At 41.3% G+C, this 19,052-nt stretch overlaps 8 non-coding genes across 8 annotated transcripts; 1 reads left to right on the top strand and 7 right to left on the bottom strand.

Annotated features, from left to right (window-relative positions):
- Positions 1-2,545: 2,545 nt before the first annotated feature.
- Positions 2,546-2,617, bottom strand: trnap-agg (transfer RNA proline (anticodon AGG)). The gene has a single exon. It is a non-coding gene; the product is annotated as a tRNA-Pro (tRNA).
- A 505-nt stretch (positions 2,618-3,122) lies between these two features.
- Positions 3,123-3,194, bottom strand: trnap-agg (transfer RNA proline (anticodon AGG)). Its single transcript has one exon. It is a non-coding gene; the product is annotated as a tRNA-Pro (tRNA).
- A 2,465-nt stretch (positions 3,195-5,659) lies between these two features.
- Positions 5,660-5,731, bottom strand: trnap-ugg (transfer RNA proline (anticodon UGG)). Its single transcript has one exon. It is a non-coding gene; the product is annotated as a tRNA-Pro (tRNA).
- A 653-nt stretch (positions 5,732-6,384) lies between these two features.
- trnap-agg (transfer RNA proline (anticodon AGG)) lies at positions 6,385-6,456 on the bottom strand. The gene has a single exon. It is a non-coding gene; the product is annotated as a tRNA-Pro (tRNA).
- Positions 6,457-7,788: 1,332 nt separating this feature from the next.
- On the bottom strand, positions 7,789-7,860 carry trnap-ugg (transfer RNA proline (anticodon UGG)). Its single transcript has one exon. It is a non-coding gene; the product is annotated as a tRNA-Pro (tRNA).
- A 2,106-nt stretch (positions 7,861-9,966) lies between these two features.
- Positions 9,967-10,038, bottom strand: trnap-agg (transfer RNA proline (anticodon AGG)). Its single transcript has one exon. It is a non-coding gene; the product is annotated as a tRNA-Pro (tRNA).
- A 1,261-nt stretch (positions 10,039-11,299) lies between these two features.
- Positions 11,300-11,371, bottom strand: trnap-ugg (transfer RNA proline (anticodon UGG)). Its single transcript has one exon. It is a non-coding gene; the product is annotated as a tRNA-Pro (tRNA).
- Positions 11,372-11,723: 352 nt separating this feature from the next.
- trnap-agg (transfer RNA proline (anticodon AGG)) lies at positions 11,724-11,795 on the top strand. Its single transcript has one exon. It is a non-coding gene; the product is annotated as a tRNA-Pro (tRNA).
- Positions 11,796-19,052: the final 7,257 nt, after the last annotated feature.

Below are 19,052 nucleotides of genomic sequence, written 5' to 3'. Positions count from 1 at the left end.
GAACATTTAAAGTTGTCCAACTGAAGCTGAAAGAGATTTATCAGTTTCCCACGTGTGTTATGTTAACGGTGAGTGGAAAAACACGTTTGTCCGTCAAATTTGTCATGTTAGAGAAGCTAGTTAGTTTCATTAGCAAACACTGAAACGTTCAGGTTGGTCAGAGGCATCAGTAACGTTAGCTAACCCAGCCAACCTAGCTAACCACTCCGCCCATTTCCAACAGATAAACAGTTAGCTAATGTAGAGATTTGCTAAACATCAGTCAGCAGTTGCACTTTTAGAGACTAAATTTATAGTGGAAATTCAACTGAGTGGGTTATGTTAAGTCACGATAATTTGTGTGCTCGAACGAAATTAACATTAGCAGACGACCCTCTGTCTTCTCAAATGCCAGTGTACTGAAGTGTATTTAAGAGTGTAGCTCTCAAATGTAAATGCTAGGACCACGTGTACAGCTCAAATGACAGGCTACAGACTCCTGACCTGACAGCCTACACAGGTCTCCCACTGGGTGAGGATTTACAGTGTCATCATGAAATTTAGGAAGGTCACAGTGTAACATTTTTTCTTGATTGAGTTGATTAAAAGGGTGATGTTTCCCTCTGAGTGTAAGACTGTGATGTATCTGTTCAGTGAACTGTCTAATGTTCTTGCTTCAGAAATAATGTTTTAAGTTGCATTTCCAAACCACTATTAATTACCAATGGCTTAATTGTTGGTCTTGATCAACTGAGAATAACAATTTCTAACAGATCTCTAAATTATACGATTTTTCACATATTATTAACCCAAATCTGGGGCTTTGGGTAGTTCATATGCTGATATATGTGGTCATCTTCCAGGTTTTAGTGTATTTTTTACTCTTTCCTTGCAGAAATCTAAGCTGAAACTACACTTAAGAAACTTCAGCCATGCTCACCAGTTGTCCAGACAGTATCACCTGCATAGCATCCAGTGATGAAGACAAGATGGAAGAGGTTCATCTGCGTATGCCACAGCTCAGAAGGTACCGTGCAAGTGTGTGCACGTTTTTTGTGCATGTGAGATCGCTTCACTACCACCATTACTAGTGGCATGCAATTCAGTCCGCTGAGCCTAGCCTAACTAAAGTTACTGCCTATCTAATGTTACGGTCATATATGTAAGTTAAAGTCATATGTGTAACCAGGTTATATGGACAAAATAGCATATTGTAATTATTAAAATAGCGTATTGTAATTTTTATGACTGCAGTTGCCTGTAACTTCTCATAATCACTTCTGCACCTGTTGCCTTTGGTGGCTTGTTCCCACTCGTACAAATCAATTATACGCCAGCATTCTGTATACAAATATCACCTTAACGAAGCACATTAACCTTCTCCACCATTACTGTTGACTAGAGCATAGCTGAAATAACACAAGAACATTACTAAGTTAAATATCATTAAAAAAAACTGTGAAATATGTTTACCTTTATTTGGCAATAGACCTTTATCTTTCTCTCTGGGGTTTCTTTTGTGAAAGGGCAAAGGTCGCGATGAGTTCAGTGATCCATCATTGACGTCCACCACAGTCAGCATTCATCCTTTGGGGCGGCCCTTTGTTTTATTCATGCTTGTAGGACATATAACAACATAATCATTAGTTGCAGCCCAGGAGTGGGTGGGAGTAGGTTTTGCGTCAGAGGATGATTGTCATATGAATGGTAGGTCTGCTATATGATTCCTTCTGGTAAAATGTGGCATGGGAAATGTCAAGTAAAAGTAAACGTAGTAAAAGTTGAGCCACAGGTTGAGTGTCAACCAACCATACCATTTAAATGATGTATCTGAAATTGTAAAAGCTGTGTACCTGCTTATCAGTAGACTGTTACAGTACGCTGATTTCAGCAGTTTACTGGAATTGCAGAATACTGATATTTTTAATTCCAGTGTCCAAAACAACAGTGACAGTCACATAGTTTAAAAAAACAAAACATGTAACAACAAATGCAGGTACACAGATGAAAAACATAAAAAGAATATAAAGGCTAAATGCAAATGTGCCTTGGGCAAGTTTTTATAGAAAATTAACCAATGAAAGGTGTAGTGTTTAGGTATGATCCTAACTGACAGGATTTAGCCAAAGTGCATCCATTCAGGCATCATACCTTGATATTATCGGCCAGCCAAATACAAATGAAAAAATATGCGAAAGCATTCCTAAGCGTAATTCAAGTGAAATCTAAGGAAGGAAAATTTTGGTTTTGATTAGTTTCATGTTTGTGCTACAGAGTTGAAAATAGTAGTTTTTGTGCCTGTTTAGATCCAGACAAAATTCAAATAGTTATAATCAATATATGATTAGTATATCAAAGAAAGTTATAATGAATATAGCAAATATTTGCCTGAGCAGGTTGAAGGAACATAGGGCAGTCTGGAGCCTTATTTCAGCAAGCTGTTGCTATGTGTAGCTTTGCCTGTATTTTCCTCATGGTGCGTCACAGATGAAAGAGTCTCTATGCCTGCCTTTGAGGTTCCACAATTTGCCCTCTGTGACCTCCTGACCCCCAATGGTTAAAAGCAGGGCTCGTCCGGGATTTGAACCCGGGACCTCTCGCACCCTAAGCGAGAATCATACCCCTAGACCAACGAGCCTGCCTGTGTAGGGAGAACTGAGGGTTTAAATCCCCTCTGTCTTGTCCAGACCTGCAATTAAACAGCTTGAGCTGGTGATGTGGCAGCTTGGAGCAAAAGTGCTCAATCATGTGCAACAAGTGCCATCATCTGAACTCTTCCCCCATAGAGCTGTGCTTCATCCTTAATATTTTTTTTTGGGTCTAACCTCAGATTTCTCAACTTTCCATCAGGCTTCACTCTCCACTATGGATAGGCATAGATAGAGTTTTATTAAAACCAGTGCCAATGCTAAACTATATGAAAAATGACCCTGCACACTACTCATAACATATGTGTATATAGTTTAAGCAGCATGCCACACAGCGTGCTCAGCTGTATGTACTGCTTTCACTTCATCAGATTTCAGACAGGTTTGCCTGTCTTTTTGTCATGGTGTCACAGATGAAAGAGTCTCTCTGACCTGCATTTGTATTGACCCATATTTTGGTTTCTGTGACCCCCTGACCTCCAGAAGTTAAAAGGAGGGCTCGTCCGGGATTTGAACCCGGGACCTCTCGCACCCTAAGCGAGAATCATACCCCTAGACCAACGAGCCTACCCCTGTAGAGAGAACTGAGGGTTTAAATCTCCTCTGTTTTGTCCAGACCTGCAATTAAACTGCTTCAGCTGGTGATGTGGCAGCTTGGAGCCTCAAAACTCATCTAGTCAAACAGCACCCTCTGCTGGTCACCACAACATGTTAAAGGCATACTGAGCAGGATTTTCCCTCTTGAAATAGCATAAACTCATCCAAAAATGATCCTACTCAATCATTACTTATGGCCCATTGGTAGTGTGTGACAGTGTGTGTGTCTACAGAGACTCTGCCTTCTGCCTGGATTTCTTATTTCTGAATGTTCGGGATGTTTCTGGGCGTCAACCTTTTGGCAGCAGGTGTGTCTGCCTGCAACCAAAACCACTGCTGAATCGTTTTATATCTATACTGAACAAAAATATAAACGCAACACTTTTGTTTTTGCTCCCATTTTTCATGAGTTTAAATAAAAGATCTAAGACTTTTTCTATGCACACAAAAGGCTTTTCTACAGCTGAGGATAACACAGCAGTAATGTGGCGTCGTCAAGCAATTCACAGCTGTGGTAAATTTATGATTTAGGTAAAATTACCGGGTCACAGATTTTGGGCGTCACTATTCTGTTACCACAGAGTTTTATGAATGAGCCCCTGAATGTGTTACTCTGCAACTGAAGTTCATTCATTTCAAATGAGAGACTCCATTATAGGCACATCATTATGTTGCAGATGCATTACGTTGCGATGAAGTTGTGGCATGCATTGTATTTATTCTGCTTATACTTTGATAATGTGTTCATAATCATAAAAAGAGGGGTTCATTTTTTTTTCATTTTCAAAGTTTTCATGATGTAAACCTTTTGTCTGTGAATCAGCATTGCGACGAAAATGTTACAATGCTACAATCGATTTGGTCCGTCTTATTACAAGGCAGTTAGATAATACAGGATTCATACACTAGGTGCAGGACCAAACTTAACAGACGTTTACAGAACAGTAGACTAAACATAAACAGTTTATAAGTACACATTTCTGAAGCTCATGTGAGTAAAACCTAGTAAAGTAAAATGAAGGAACACGTTTTGTATCTGTGAAACAAAGCTAAATATGAGTCAAAAGTTACAAGTCATGTTTTATTCCTGTTTAAATTCAGCAAAAGTTCAAATTGTCTATTTGTGTCACACACTGGGGCCCACATTCAGAGGATTACTGTATTTCAAAAAGTTGTTGCTATGTGTAGGTTTGTCTGTCTTTTTGTCACAGATGAAAGAGTCCCTCTGGCCTGCGTTTGTATTGACCCATATTTTGGCTTCTGTGACCCCCTGACCTCCAGAAGTTAAAAGCAGGGCTCGTCCAGGATTTGAACCCCAGACCTCTCGCACCCTAAGCGAGAATCATACCCCTAGACCAACGAGCCTGCCCTTGTAGAGAGAACTGAGGGTTTAAATCTCCTCCTCTGTCTCGTCAGGGCTGCAGTTGAACTGTTTAAACTGGTGATGTGGCAGCTTGGAGCCTCAAATCTCATCTGGTCCAACAGCACCCTCTGCTGGTCACAACATGTTCATTTTCTATCACATGCAGGAAGTGTCTTCTGAACTGCACAGTGTTCCCTCATAGAGCTGTACTTCATCCTTACTATTATTCTGACTTTAGTTCAGGCCTCATACTCCATTAAAAGTAGGCATGGATAAAAAAAAATTTGGAAACCAATTTGGATTTTCTCTAGAAATTTAATACGTTTATCATGATGGCCTGGCCAAATGCCTTTTGGTGGGAAAAGGATAGGAAGAAAAACATGGAAGCTGGAATGACAAAAACCAAGCAGCAAAGTAAACAAAGGTGCTACATTAAAGCATTCTCAGTATGGGGAGCAGCAGCAAGTCAAAAGAGAGGAGCCATAGATGGAGGTGGTAAAATAATAGATGTAGCCCATAACATTTGAGGAGGGATGTGAAACAACAGCATGTGTTTGAGATAATTTCTACTATAGAATCTACTATAGATCCTCTGTCCTATCCAGGCTTTCAGTTGAGCTCCTTGAGCTTGACATGTGGCAGCTTGAGTCTATAAGCTTTATTTCATGTACCACACACACTGACAACCCACGCACGCCATGAAACAGCCCACTCACGTAAAACAACATCTGTAAAGCTGTTGCACATCCTGTGTACATCCATGTGCATGTATGTGTGTATGTGTGTGTGTGTGAGTGTGTCATACATAACACCCGCTAGTTTTTATTATTATGTCGTCATGGAGGTGTCTGTCTGTCTGTGTGTTGACACATTCTTGTCAGTAAAATAAGTTAAGAACGGTACATGATGGACACTTCATTGATTCTAACACAACGGAGTGTGTTGTCATGTATTTGGTGATTTCAGAAACCTGATGACATTTTTAGCTTTGTCTGTTTTGCGCTCATAGTTTATTGCAGATGAAAGTGTCCTTATGTATGTCTGTGACCTTCAAATCCAGGGATTAAAGGAAGGGCTCGTCCGGGATTTGAACCCGGGACCTCTCGCATCCAAAGCGAGAATCATACCCCTAGACCAACGAGCCACTTGTCTGTATGTGTTTGGCTTCTTCTGCAGGAACTTCAAGAATGTCACTGTCTTCTGGATTTCTGTGACTGCTTGTGGGACAATAATAATTATTCCAGTAGTGTGAGGCTTGTTTTTGATTGATTTTTTTACCCATTCAAAAGAAACTCAAAACTGGCATTGGTTTTGTTAAAACTTTATCCATGCCTCCTTTTAATGGAGCATGAAGCCTGAACTAAAGTAAGAATAAAAAGGACATACTTTCTCTACAGTGATGGAAGTTAATTCATTTCAAATGAGGGAATCCGTTATGGCTACATTATTTCATTGCAGATGCATTACGTCATGATGAAGGTTTTGAAGGTTTTTTTCTGTTTAAACTTAAACAGGGGGGCCCTTTTTTTCAAATTTTCTGCAAAGTTTTCATGATGTAAACATTTTGTCAGTGAATCAGCGTTGAGATGAAAATTTATGTTACAATGCTACAATCAACTTGGTTAATAGATGCAGTCTTGTTACAAGGCAGTTACACAGTAAAGGACTGATACACTAGGTGCAGGACAAAACTTTTAGTGTCTTTTGTGTCACAGATGAAAGAGTCCCTCTGACCTGCGTTTGTATTGACCCATATTTTGGCTTCTGTGACCTCCTGACCCCCAGTGGTTAAAAACAGGGCTCGTCCGGGATTTGAACCCGGGACCTCTCGCACCCTAAGCGAGAATCATACCCCTAGACCAACGAGCCTGCCTCTGTGCAGAGAACTGAGGGTTTAAATCTCCTCCTCTGTCTCCAGACCTGCAGTTGAACTCCTCAAACTGATGATGTGGCAGATTGGAGCCTCAAAACTCATCTGGTCAAACAGCACCCTCTGGTGGCTAGCAAATGCATTCATATGCTATTCATAGTAGATGTGGTAATTGTGGTGGCAATACAGCAGCAGGCATTACTATGGTAAATATCAGGGAAGGAAGTGGGGCCACAAAATTGGAGGCCACATATTAATATTTGGCTACATGAGAGGTGCTGGAAACACTGCTCCCCTGTGGTGTTTAAATACCCGTTTTACAATAGGTTGTGGCAAGGCTGCTTTAGCCTATTTATAGCTTATTGAGGATTTATAAAACGGAGACCTGTCAGGTTTTCATGTAAAGATGAACATGTTTATGGTTGAAAGAAGTTGTAGAGTGCAGGTTGATAATCTGTGTGAATGGGGTCAGTTTTGGGGCTTTATATGAGCAGGTTAGAGGAGTACAAGGCAGAATAGAATAGTATCTTTCTGGGTGGAAGATCTCCGATATGAGTCCCTAGCTACTGTCCCTCCTTCTGACCCCTCTGGTGAAATGCAGCCTGTGACCGATAATGCCTGTGTGCGTGCCTCTGAAGGAAGTGTCAGGTAAAAATATCAGCAAAGGTTATACGAATAGATATTGTCTGATGCAACTTTCCCCTTGTGCTTTCTGAGTGTGGAAACGTGAGTCTGAGTGTGGATTTTAGAGGAAAGAGAGCGCATGTCATAGGGGTTTTCAAGTGGGCACCTCCCATCACAGATGATTCGTTGAATTAGGCCCACATTGCCTCCAGACGGCTCAGCAGTGAGTTTTGGCATCCCAGAAGCACCCCCCTCCCCCCCTCTACACCCAGTCTAGAGTTCAGCAGTTCAGCAGTTCAGCAGTTCAGCAGTTTAGAGATAGATTTGTAACAACTGTCATAGGCTTAAATAGGCTTAATGGAAGGTTGACCTGCTTTCTATGGCCCGCCCTGCAGTTGAAGAACAAAAGCACACTGAAAGCTGCTCCCAAGGTGTATGGACTCTGCTAGGCATTTGCACTAATGTATGCTGTGTGTTGTGCCTGTTTAACTGCAGCCAAAGTTGAAATAGGCTACTTGTGTCAGAGCCTGGGGCTGTCCTGTGAGCATGGGGCAAGCTAGAATCTTACACCAGAAACCTGTTGCCATTTTTGCCTCTGCCGGTGTTTGTCTCATGGTTCATCACAGATGAAAGAGTCCTTGTGGCCTGTATCACTGTTGGTGCAAATTTTGACTTCTGTGACCCCCAACCCCTGGAATTAAAAAGGAGGGCTCGTCCGGGATTTGAACCCGGGACCTCTCGCACCCAAAGCGAGAATCATACCCCTAGACCAACGAGCCTGCCTCTGTCAAGGGAATTGAGAGTTGAAATCCCTCCTCTGTCTCACCCAGGCCAGTTGAACTCGTCAAACTGGTGATGTGGCAGGACGGAGGCAGAGAGCTCATCTGGTCAAACAGCACCCTCTGCTGGTCACAACAGCATGTTCATTTATGTGCAAATGAAATCAAGTGGTTTTTTAGCATTCAAAATTAATAACATTCATTATGATGGTCTGACTAAAGGGCTTTTGAGAGGAAGAGGATGGGTAGGGGGTAATTTAAAAAAAGAAGTAAAATAAAAATAAAATAAAACATTTTGTCAGTGAATCAGAGTCGTACCTGCTGCTACTGAGTGCTGCAGTTGATTAATTGGTGCGGACACATTACAATATAGTGAAACACTACAGGATTACCGGATAGATACACTATGTGCTGGAGAAAATGTAATAGAACCTCATATAGTGCAGAATAGATTACTGTATGACAGTAGACTAAACAGTAGCATTCTAGAAGTTCACATTTCTTAAACTAATTTACATTAAACCTAAGTTTTGTATTTGTACCACACAAAAAAAATTCTGCTTGTTTGAATACAGCCAAAGTTCAAATACCTTATTTGTGTCAGAGTCTGAGGCCCACCTATTTCAGAGCTTTGCTGCTATTTATAGCTTTGCTCGTCTGTTTCTCATGGTGGGTCACAGACCAAAGAGTCCTTATGGTGACACAATGTTTGGCTTCTGTGACCTCCAGAGGTTAAAAGCAGGGCTTGTCCAGGATTTGAACCCAGGACCTCTCACACTCTAAGCAAGAATCATACCCCTAGACCAACAAGCCTGCCTTCCCATAGGTAACTGAGCTTTTAAATCCCGTCCTCTGTCCTATCCAGGCGTTCAGTTGAGCTCTTTGAGCTTGACATGTGGCAGCTTGAGTCTATAATGAAAGGTTCTACACTGTGCCTTTTTCCAGAGAGCACCAGTGGTGCCGAGTTAAAAACTGTAGGAGCACAGACTAAAATGTAAAAAGCATTTATTTGCATTTTTCTATTTCAATTTGAATGCAACCAATATTCCACTCATATTACTAAGCATATCAAAGTCATCCTGAAGGCAGTGGTTGTATAAAGGTGGCTCTAATTTCAGCTTTGAATCTCTTTCCCATTTTGTAATTTTGCTTAAACCTCCTTTTTTTGTAATAAATGATTTCTATTCTTTTTGCAAACTTGCGATGGCATTTTTGTATGTTTACGGTCTCTAGTGGACCTATGACAATTGAGTTTAACGAGGCCGTAGCAGAACCAGACAACTTTACTTCATGTACCACACACACTGACAACCCACGCACGCCGTAAAACAGCCCACTCGTAAAACCAACGTCTGTAAAGCCTGTGTGCATCCATGTGCATGTATGTGTGTGTTATACATAATACCCTGATAGTTTCTATGGCCTGCCACCATGGTACATGGTATATGGGACATTATGTCGTGATGGTGTCTGTCTGTCTGTGTGTCTGTCTGTGTGTTGACACATTCTTGTCGGTGAAATAACTCAAGAACAATACATGTTAGATACTTCATACGAATGACAATAAATAATACACCTAAATGTGACTAATTTGTAGTGATTTCAGAAACCTGTTACCATTTTAAGCTTTGCCTGTCTTTTTGTTACAGTTCATCACAGATGGAGTCCTCATGCATCTCTGTTGGTGCACGTTTTGTTGTCTGTGACCCTCAACCCCAGGGGTTAAAGGTAGGGCTTGTCCAGGATTATCACACCCAAAGCGAGTAACATACCCCTAGATCAACTAGCCTGCTGCATTGTATGTAATTGAGAGTTGAAATCCCTCCTCTGTTCCGTCCAAGCCTGCAGTGCAGCTTCTCAAACTGGTGATGTGGTAGGTTGGAGGCTGAGAGCTAACCCTAACCCTAACCCAAACAACAAAAAACACAGAAGACAGCACCCCAAACAAACAAAAGTCTCGCTGTCACTAGTGCTGGTGGACATTGCAGCGGCCACCTAAAAGACACAGGGCTGCTGTGGAACTAGAACGCACACACACCAGAGCTAGTGGACAGTGGCCTTTATTTATGGTGACAAGTGTTCTGTGACATTTAGAGGCTAAATGCAGGGCTCGTCCGGGATTTGAACCCGGGACCTCTCGCACCCTAAGCGAGAATCATACCCCTAGACCAACGAGCCTTTGTCTACACTTTGAACTGAGGGTTTAAATCCCCTCTTTTGCTTTTGCTGGATTTAAACAGGCACAAAAATATGATTTCTAAGTCTGTTTCACAAATATGAAACTAAAGTGAACCAAAGCTAAACCTTTTGGTTCATTAGATTTAGTCTGCTAGTCCTGTATGTCTGAATGGATGGACTTTGGCCAAACTCCAGGCAGTTAGGGGTCGCACCTAAACACTTGTATTGTTATATTTTCTATAAAATCTGGCCAAGGAACTTTTGCTTTTAGACACTGGAAGCATAAAAATATTAACATCTTACATTTTTGGTATAGGCTACTATCAACAAACACTGACAATTGAAACATTGAAAACCTCTGTATATGCTGTTGCATACTTTTTTTTTTTTTTTTAAATCAATGTACTGCTGATTGTTATGGAATCTTTGGATCCATTTTTTTTCATGAACTGAGGGTTTAAATCCCCTCCCTATCCCGTCCAGGCCTGCAGTTGAGCTCCATCAGCTTGACATGTGGCAGCTTGGAGGCTGAGAGCTCATCTGGCTACACAGCAGCCTGTCAGAAGGTTCTACAATTTGGCCTTTTTCCAGGGAGCACCAGACCACCGGAGAGCACCAGGAGCCCAGACTAAAATGTAAAAAGCATTTATTTGAATTGTTCTGTTTCAATATGAATGCTACTCATATTCCACCAATATTACTAAGCATATCAAACTCATCCTGAAGGCAATGGTTGTATAAAGGTGGCTCTAATTTCAGTCTTGAACACTAAAAATGTATTTACCATCATATTATGTTCTTAACAGAATATGAATGATCAAGGTCCACACTGTTCCATGCTTGAACCCGACAGCTTTATTTCATGTACCACACACACTGACAACCCACGCACGCCATGAAACAGCCCACTCACGTAAAACAACATCTGTAAAGCTGTTGCACATCCTGTGTACATCCATGTGCATGTATGTGTGTGTGTGTGAGTGTGTCATACATAACACCCGCTAGTTTTTATTATTATGTCGTCATGGAGGTGTCTGTCTGTCTGTGTGTTGACACATTCTTGTCAGTAAAATAAGTTAAGAACAGTACATGATGGACACTTCATTGATTCTAACACAACTGAGTGTGTTGTCATGTATTTGGTGATTTCAGAAACCTGATGACATTTTTAGCTTTGTCTGTTTTGCGCTCATAGTTTATTGCAGATGAAAGTGTCCTTATGTATGTCTGTGACCTTCAAATCCAGGGATTAAAGGAAGGGCTCGTCCGGGATTTGAACCCGGGACCTCTCGCACCCAAAGCGAGAATCATACCCCTAGACCAACGAGCCACTTATCTGTATTTGTTTTTGATAGATTTTTTTACCCATTCAAAAGAAACTCAAAACTGGCATTGGTTTTGTTAAAACTTTATCCATGCCTACTTTTAATGGAGCATGAAGCCTGAACTAAAGTCAGAATAATAGTAAGGATGAAGCACAGCTCTATGAGGGAACACTGTGCAGTTCAGAAGACACTTCCTGCATGTGATAGAAAATGAACATGTTGTGACAGCAGAGGGTGCTGTTGGACCAGATGAGATTTGAGGCTCCAAGCTGCCACATCACCAGATTGAACAGTTCAACTGCAGCCCTGACGAGACAGAGGAGGAGATTTAAACCCTCAGTTCTCTCTATAAAGGCAGGCTCGTTGGTCTAGGGGTATGATTCTCGCTTAGGGTGCGAGAGGTCCCGGGTTCAAATCCCGGACGAGCCCTGCTTTTAACTTCTGGAGGTCACAGAAGTCAAAATATGGGTCAACACAAGGTCAGGCCAGAGGGACTTTTTCATGTATGACACAAGAAAAAAAGGCAAACCTACAAATGGCAAAACGTTTTTAAAATAACCTTTACCCTATGCTCCAGTCTGCTCCAGTCTTGTTAAATGGTATGAATTTCTGCCTCTTATATCTTTAAAAGACTGCCATTTTAGCCAAGGGGGCTTCAATTACAGGTGCAGGTTCATGCAGCATCCACACATCCTTCATTGGGCAGCCAGAGTAAGAAGCTCCCTGAATGGCTGGTCAGGACTGTAGCACCCGCTCACCTGCCTGCAAATCACACAGGCCAGTCATCCCTCTTGGATAGTGATCCCTCTTTTGGATAGTGCACATACAATAGATGAATGGATGCTAAACCCTGCAATGGTGTGCATGATTTATCACTCTATGTATGGTAATAATTGTGATTTGTCAAATGCTTTGTATATGCACTTGCCTTGCTGTTGCTGTTCATTAGTAATGACTGTGGATTTGGTTGAAGTAGTTTGTGTTAATCATTGTAGTCGTTGTTGCCTGCAGTTATTGTATATATCTAATATTTATCAGTGTTCTTGCCATTTGCACTCATTAGGCTACATCTCAAAACCTATGAAGGTTATTTAACTGTTATTGCTGTTAGGTTTATTGTCATCATTGTTAATGCATGTTATGCCACTTCCATTCAATTACATTGCCATAGCAATCACGTTTATTTATAAAACACATTTAATAAAGTAAATAGTGTGGTACAAAAGATTAAAGCAACCACATCAACAATGCAGACAAGGAACAGAGAAAACACCCACTTGCACATTGGTCACACACACAATCGCAACAAGGATCTGGACACTAGGTGGCGTTGTAAAACAAGAATTTAATTTTGGAACGGCCCGGGGATTTATTGCAACGCTGCATCATTTTTTTTTTTTTTTTCAATTTCAGTTGTTAAATTTTATTTCGTGTTCCCGCTATCACGTGAACAGTATTGTTATCTTACATGTGTAGAGAGCATATTCACCGAGTGACGGCCTGTCTTATTTCCACAACACTTAATCTAATCAGAGATGGACTGTAGTTTATGTGATCATTGTGATGGGCTACTCGGCCATGGACGATGCCACAGACAGTACTACTGTACAGCATGTGCTAAATCAATATCCAGTTGATTGACAGTTAATTAATTTTGCACCATATATGTGTATAAGATATATGCTTTATGCTATACATCCTGCTACATAAATAGAATTCATTAGTCTTTTAGTGGAACATAATCTGATTTGACATGAAATAAATCAAATATTAGGCCTGGCCACTTGGTTTGTGCTTAGGCAGCTGTAGGGTTTGACTGTAAATTATAATTTAGTATGAAGCTATCTGTCTATGTTTTTCCCACAAAGTCAATGTGGGTTCAGAGGAAATGTTTTGGATCCATTATTAGACTCCTTCATTCCAAGTTCTGCTCTTAATGACGCGCTAACAGAACTTGGACTGGAGCGGCTGATTTGCACCCAACGTCCAACAAGGACAGAAAGGAAACGGTCTTCCACGGCCATCAAAGGCCTTTTTTTTAGGTGAGTTTGAAAACTTGATTAAGCGACTTCAATTTAAAAGAATTAACTAAAAAGAGTCTTTTGTGTCCAACATCATAAGAATTTTAGGCTACACAACCGTCTTAGGCTACTGGGATGAATTAACCTGATATTCAATTAATCAATCAATTAGCTTACCTACCTAAATTTGACATGGGTCAAGTGCATATAGTTCAGTCACCTTTCACTCACTGTGTCTCTCTGACAGTCATGTTTCGCTGCAGCCCTCGCCTGCAGTCATTCAGCGACTTGCACGATCGTAACCGCATCTCATACAAAGAAACCCCAGTGAAGTGAGTATATGTGCTACTGTGTGTGTGTGTGTGTGTGTGTGTGTGTGTGTGTGTGTGTGCGTGCGTGCGTGCGTGTGTGTGTGTTGTGATCTCCTGGTGAGTTTTCTATGTCCATGCAGTTTCTTTATTCATATGCAACAAATAGCCTTCCATCAAAACGTCCATTTGCTTCACCTTATATTCACTTAACATCAGCGGCGCAAGTTCAGAGTTTTGGTAATGTGAGCAGGTGATGGTGCAGCGGTGGCGCAGTGTAAAAGGGTTTGGATTAGGAGGAATTCATTATCAGTAGGTGTGGTATCTCTTAAACCGTTTACATGTTTGTATAAACTGACAACTCTCCATAATAATCCCGTTTACATAATGAAGTACTGATTTCGTCTATCCGGTGAGAATTGTGAAAATCAGATTTTTTTTTTTTTTTTTGCAAAAATAAGTAACTTGTTTCCTGTCTCGCCACTATCAAATTGTATCAAAACACGGGAGGTCCTGAGGGAGTTCAGTGACGTAGAGTGGAGAGAGAACTTTAAAATGGATCTGTGTGATCTATTGTGTCTTCTGTACTCCTGACGAGGAGTGGAAATGGTATGAACTTGGAAGCTGTGTGTTACAGCCAACCAGTTTGGTGTGGACAAAAGCAGTGTGAAGAAGTTTTGAGGGTACCTACATTGGAAGAGGCGTGCGTAATTTCGCGGCGCTCTGAAAATGCGCACCACATGCTCAAATGATTGTCCGCAGATGGAACACACATAACTGTCCTGCTGCCTTTGGATGACTGTAGGGATTTAATAAATAAAAAGGCCCTCATACATCCTACAGGCAGTGGTGGATAACAGGCGCGGTGCTCGACCAGTGTCCTCCCCCCAGACACAAAACTTTATATATATGTATATATATATATATCACATTTCATGCAATATTCGATGACCATGTAGTGCTCTTGAACACAACCTTTTAGACATAATTAGGTTTAGAACATAATCAGTGGACTGAATCATGTAATTCTTAAAATAGCCTATATTTGTCATGATTATTTTACATTCTATTTTACATTCTCTCTCTCTCTCTCTCTCTCTCTCTCTCTCTCTCTCTCTCTCTCTCTCTCTAGAATATTCAAGAGAAGGAAAGGGTTAAAGAAAAACTATGAAGCCAGTGACCAAGACCCCTCTCTTACCAGTAGTGATGCCATCTGCGCTCAGGACTCCACTGGTAAAGACAAACTACTATTGCAAGATACTGTACATTATAGCGATGATATCTAATAAACCCTATAATGGCACACACACCCTCTCACACACACACACACGTGTATATATCCCACCACCTAGAGCTCCAGTTTGCATAATGTGTGTTTACAGTCCACTGTGTTTGTATTGTCTTCTGATTCTGGCAGTGTTAGTCACAGTTCCCATGTCGGGTTTCCCTTTCGGTGCAAAGAAGACCCTCCTTCCACTTCTCCTCTTTGGCATCTTACTCTGTGGTGAGTTTTTAACATCAAATGTATTTACCCCTCCCCCCCCCCAGCACACACACACACACACACACACACACACACACATATACTGACAAATATAATGTGTCAGATGTGTATTTTGACTCCCTCCACCTCCTCTACTCAGGAACCTATTTGGTGTTTCCTGTGCTGGTTCAGATCTCTGTAATGACCGCCAACAAACCTGCTGACACCCTCAAAGAGAAGGTATGATACACAACTTTTCCTCCCAGCATGTGCTGCTTTTTTACATTCAGTAAAAAACAGCAATTTTTTTTTACTCAAATAGTATGTATCTTTATGTCTGCCTGCCTGCTTTCCTTTTTTCTCCAGGATATTTGGTTTCTTATTCTTCTCATAGAATGTTGTTTGCTGTTCCTCAAAATGTCCATTAACCTACAGTGATATATTTTTGTTTTTCTTTAGACTGGATATGTAGCCCCAAACTCTGCCTTGAAAGACACAGTGAATAACATGCTGGTAAGCCAAATACGGCAGTAGAGAGACGGAAAACAGCCTTGAGATCACACTGCAACTTCAGCGGATTTGTTTTCCTCACTGGCTTTTGTTTATTGCAGGTGGGTGTTGAACACAGGCAGCGGGAAATGGTTTCTGAGGTAGGGGTGTCTCTCACCGCTTCTCTTTCTCTCACTCCGTACGTCTCTGCATGTCCGTTCCAAACCATCCAGTCTCTCTAACCCGCTGGCTTGTCATGTAGGTGGAACAGAGACTCATGGATGATTTAAAGGTTATCAACAAGAGAATGGAAAGGTGAGTTTGTCTGGTATTTATGCATGAAAAAGGCCTCCATCCTTGAGACATGAGAGATTCCATTCCATTGGAGCTGATGTAGCAAGTGTACAATATTTCCACAGGCTGAATAAAGTAAATATGTTTATTGTAATGTGCTTTGGATATAGTTTGAACATGAAGCATCACTTGCATATGGCCCATGAGCTTGCTGCCCTCAAAGCTGACGTTAGAAGCACAGCCACTTTGTTTGAGAGGAAAGTCAAAGCCCTGGAGGATCACACTGCCGAGGTAACGGTTTCATCATAAGCCCATGCCCACAATTATTGTGTATATAAAACAACTTGTGTAAATGTCTATCCTGGTCTGAATCAAACCCACCTTCTTCTTCTTCTCCTCCCCCTTCTTTCTCTTCTTCTCCGTCCTCTTCTAGATGCAACACGTTCTGGACAGCATTAAGATGACCCCCCCTCCTCTGTATCCAGTTGCCCCCGACTCCACTGAGTCTCAGCTGAACCCAGAATTGAAACGGGCTTTGGATAAACTGTCAACCGACATAATGGCTGAAGTCAGTGATCTTTAGTCCTTTAGTCTTATTTATTTACCACTATACAGTCGGTGATTACTGGATTTAGTCAATGTGGTCTATGCAAGCCAAATTTAACTTGTGTGTGTGTGTGTGTTCAACAGAAAATCAGCGCGACAGGTAAAACAGACTGCAAAACTCCGATGGCAAATATGATGCCTGACTTTGCCTTAAAATCACAAGGTTAGTGCCAACATCCCTTATGTTTCTATACTGTCTAGACATCACTGTGTTCACAACTGTCTCTGCCATGTTGTGTGTGTTTGTGTGTGTTTTAAGGTGCTTATGTGGTTCGAGCTTCAGAAACCTACCACCACAGCTCACTCTGTCTGTCAGTGTCGGGCATTTGGTTGCTGTGCTCTTCTGTAACACCAGAGAGAGCCATCGAGGTAGTATCTCTCTCACACACACTCACTGCTGTCTCACACACTCAGCAGTCACATCTGTACCCACATACATGACGGCACCATTCCTATGGAGCCCAGTCTAAACCAGACACTTGCTCCCATTATATTGTTTTTCTACACAGAGCACCCCTCTCTGAGCACTTCCAGTTTATTCATGATGTGTTACTTCTTCTCCCTCTCCCTGTCCTCTCCCTTCTCTCAGGGCAACTCTGTGATGATGCCAGGTAAATGCTGGCCCATCAAAGGGGATCGGGGTTCCTTAGTGGTAGCCCTGTCCCACCCTGTCCAGGTCAGCCACGTCACCATCGACCATCTTCCTCATTACAACAACCCTTACGGATACAGTTACTCTGCCCCCCGCGACTTCAAAGTTTATGTGAGTACTGTCTCAGGTCTGAGTGTAATCTGTAGCATTATTCACAGGTCCAACAAGGTTTGACTTATTCGTTTCTGACTTCTATATATCTCTGCTCTCTGTGCCCTCTACATCTGTCCCATGCTGAATATCAGGGCATGTCCACCGCAGATGAAGACGGTACTCTGCTGGGATCCTTCACTTTCGAAGCAGAGGGAGAACCTACTCAAACATTTGAGATCTTTGTGAGTCTGTTTTGGAGAAACCTCTCTTTCTTTCACGCATCACGCACTGTCCATTTTTTTCCCTTCTCTCATACGCCCCATTCCTCTTTCAGAATCCCAGCGGTGCGGTCTGTCATTACGTGGAACTGCGTATCTTAAGCAACTGGGGACAACCAGAGTACACATGCTTGTATCGGTTGCGTGTGCATGGACAGATCCCCAGTGTGGGATAGACAGCCTCAACTTTCAATAGCTGTCAGTTATTTTCATCCATAAAACTGTAAAAAAAATAAAAATAAACACTCTATCTTGCACTTTTATATAGACTGCTGTTAGTGTGGAATACCATGTGTACCATTATAGAAACAAAGGTTTAGGTTACTATTCAAAGCAAAGCACAGAAGAACATCATTGCTGTTTCATAACATTTTTTATTGCCAAATTAACTGCTGCTGAAGAAAAAAATAGAATTATGAAATTAATTATGATTTGATGCTGTACCATTTGGTGTTTCAAAATGATCCATTAGCTTATCTTTTCAGTATATGTAATTTTATTTGTTCATTTAATTTCACTGTCAATTCTGGCAATTGCAATTTAAGCTATTTGCACTGACATGAAGATGCATTGGCTCCACTGTCTAATAAACTGAAGTTTGACTAAAGTCACACACACACACACACACACACACACACAGGCAGATAAAACCCGAGTCAAAGGCTAAAGAATAGAAATGTGTTTTGAGATGAGTATTAGATGAGTCAGCGGAGGGGGCGGACCTGATATAATAGGGGAGACTGTTCTACAGTCTAGACCATGGAACATCCAACAGCCACATGGCCCATGATTTGAGGATCCTAGAGGTCAAATGGGGATGTGAAAGATCAGAATATATCATATCTTCAGTTGCATTATTGTAAAATTTTAATATTCACCTCTGTTGACATTTTCTCAGTGTGTTTCTACATATAGCAGAACCATTTTCCACATTTTGATGGTCTTGAAGCCTTTATTCAAAACAGATTTTTGAAACTGATCTACACACAATGTACAATAATGCCAAAGTGGATATTCTAGTTACATTGGACATAATCTTTAAAAATTAAACATGAAAAGCTGAAGTTTTTTTTGTTTTGAGTCAATACGTATTAAACCCATTTGCAGTGACAATGCAAATTGAGTTAAGTTGCTGCCAAATTGGCAGGAAAACTGGCAGCAACAGTAGTCAGCCAACATCAGCAGAGGTAACTTGCAGTGAGCATTTTTGGGAAGAAGACTGCATAATAGGTATTTTACTGTTTATGTTGCCCAGCTTGTATGGTATCATCCCCATATCTCTGTCCTTTGCAGTCAGTATGAGCAGTGGCATGTGATTTTCACAGCACTTCACCCAAGTGACAATGATAGAGGCATCAACACAATCTTCCATTCCAACACTTCTATCACTTCCACCCCACAAGAAGAGGACGACATCTCAGAAACCATCCCTACCAACATTTCCCCCTTCTGACACTAGCTT

This window comes from Centroberyx gerrardi, chromosome 4 (genome assembly GCF_048128805.1).
Source record: "Centroberyx gerrardi isolate f3 chromosome 4, fCenGer3.hap1.cur.20231027, whole genome shotgun sequence".
NCBI lineage: Eukaryota > Metazoa > Chordata > Actinopteri > Beryciformes > Berycidae > Centroberyx > Centroberyx gerrardi.
Note: the sequence above shows the minus strand (reverse complement) of the source record. Positions and strands in the feature narration are given on the sequence as shown.